Source organism: Phoenix dactylifera, chromosome 12, assembly GCF_051530095.1.
Source record: "Phoenix dactylifera cultivar Ajwa chromosome 12, Ajwa_hap1_PhDact_Kaust_v1.1, whole genome shotgun sequence".
Lineage (NCBI taxonomy): Eukaryota > Viridiplantae > Streptophyta > Magnoliopsida > Arecales > Arecaceae > Phoenix > Phoenix dactylifera.
Genome location: NC_143201.1, coordinates 8,735,364 through 8,737,764, shown reverse-complemented (window position 1 = coordinate 8,737,764; position 2,401 = coordinate 8,735,364). Strand labels below are relative to the sequence as shown.

The 2,401-nt window shown below is 45.1% G+C and overlaps 1 non-coding gene across 1 annotated transcript; it reads left to right on the top strand.

The window, feature by feature from the left end:
* Window positions 1-224: 224 nt before the first annotated feature.
* LOC149751529 (small nucleolar RNA R71) lies at window positions 225-331 on the top strand. The gene has a single exon (XR_016398164.1). It is a non-coding gene; the product is annotated as a small nucleolar RNA R71 (small nucleolar RNA).
* Window positions 332-2,401: the final 2,070 nt, after the last annotated feature.

Sequence of the window (2,401 nt, the reverse complement as noted above, 5' to 3'; positions counted from 1 at the left end):
CTTTAATAAGATATATTCCTCCTTTTGCATTAGGTGCTATTTTAGATTTTTCATTTTTATCTGTTGTATCCCAAGCTTGTGCATTTTCTGCTAAAAGATCAAAATAATCCCAGGCTTCATTTGGTTCTTTACTCATGAATTCACCGTTACACATCATTTCTACAAATTATCTCATATTGGAGGACAAACCATTATAAAAGAAACTAAAGACCCTCCAAATTTCATATCCATGATGTGGGCAAGCAAGCAGAAGGTCCTTAAATCTTTCCCAATACTGAAAAAATGTTTCTCCATCTTTTTGTGCGAAGTTCATGATATTTCTTCTAAGTGTGTTTGTTTTATGTGTTGTGTGGAGTGATTGATCATAACCCTATTTGATTTTGATGAGCTCAAAGCATCTGAGTATATCTCTTGTTTACTAATGAATTCAATTGAGTGTTTCAGTGAAAATCTTGTCTAAAGTGTTTCTAGACTTGGTTCATAATATTTTGGATAAGTTAAGAAGTCAGTTTGAACCAAAGTCTGAGACTCGAGTCGACTCCGGAGTATTACGAGTCGACTCCAAGCGTATCAGAATCACTGGCACGGGCTCGAGTCGACTCCGGATCATTACGAGTCGACTCCGACTGAGAACAGACAGATGAACAGAAAGCATCAACTCAAAACCTGTCAGCGAGTCAACTCCTGAAGTGCGCGAGTCAACTCCGATGTTTACCGAGTCGACTCCGGAGTAGTATGAGTCGACTCCAAGGAGTTACAGACAGAAAAGTCAGAGAGCGAATTTCGACCCTGAGATTCGAGTCGACTCCTGTGGAACGCGAGTCGACTCCGATGGTTGGTAGGTCGACTCCAAAGAAAGCGAGAGTCGACTCTCAGTGGTTCACAAGGCAAAAGTCAGAGAGCAGTTTTCGGACTCTAAGATTCGAGTCGACTCCCGCAATGCGCGAGTCGACTCCGAGACAGCGCGACCCCAAAAAGACAGAAGACCGAATTATTGTCTCTGAGAGCCGAGTCGACTCCCAGACAGCTCGAGTCGACCCCAAGGCAGCGCTACACCAAAAAGGCAGAAGGCCATGTTTCGGAAACTGAGAGCCGAGTCGACTCCAGAACAGTCCGAGTCGACTCCAAGACTGGACGAGCCAAAACACAGAAGATCGGGAGTTCGGGCTCTGAGCGCCGAGTCGACTCCCAGGATTGTCGAGTCGACTCGAGTGGGCCAGGTTGAAAATTGGCTCCGTGGACTTCATGGGATGAGCCGACTCCGAAAATGCCAAGTCAGCTCCAGAAGTTGGCGAGTCGACTCCGGGTCAAGTCGAGTCGACTCCCAGTCGAAGAGGCCACTTTAATTCAAATCCGGAACAGTTGCCGAGTTGACTCCAGAAAAGCATGAGTCGACTCCCGCTACAGCCGAGTCGACTCCTGATCGCGCGAGTCGACTCCGACCCCCAACGGACATATTGTCAGGTTGTGCAGAGTGTGCAGAACGGGCAGAAAAAGGTGTCTAACGGCTAGTTTCCGTGGGGGATGGCTTAAATAGCCACAGAGGACTGTAGCAAGGTAGAGAAGCACCATTCCATTCAAAGAAATCAAGCATTCATTCTCTGCATACTTGTCTTCAACGAAAAGAAGGAAGAGCGCCATTAACTCCATCCAACTTTCTCTTCTCAGCATTTTAAAGAAGCCTCCTCCTGCATTCAAGTCGACCAGACATTCCAGAGGAGACTCAAAGTTCAAGAAGCCCTACTCTACTCCAACTCAAAAGTGTTTGAGGGCTCTTAACTTCTCTCTAGTTTATATTGTAGCAAATCTGCTTTTTAAGAAGCTCAGTTTTTCTGTTTGTTTCTTATTCTTTCCATATTGTCTTTGCTTGGTTCAATCGGGGGATTGAATCAAGGGTGTAGAGGTTGGTTGGTGAGCCGAGTGTAAAACCAACGTGTAAGGGTTCGATTGTGATCCCGGAAAAACAATCGGGGTGGTTCTAGTCGGTGAGCCAGGGAAAACCGACCGAGTTCGTTGTGAGCTCGTAAAACAACAAGTTTGGTTGTGAGCTTGTAAAACAACCGGTTGTAATCCGAGGGGTTATAGTGAATTCCCAAGTGAGACTTGGGGAGTGGACGTAGGAGCAAGGGTTAGCTCCGAACCACTATAAAAGCCTTGTGTTTGTGATTGTGTGTCTCTTTCTTTTACTCTCATTTCATTCACAGCACATAGCAATTAATTAATCATCTTGGTAAAGCATTAATTAGTCATCCACAACGTTTTAATTGCAAAATTATTTTAAAACCCAATTCACCCCCCCCCCCCCCTCTTGGGTTGTCTATCTGGGCAACAAGTGGTATCAGAGCCTAAACTCTTCTACCCTAAGAGTAAAAGATCAAAATAACAACCCCATTTGGATCTT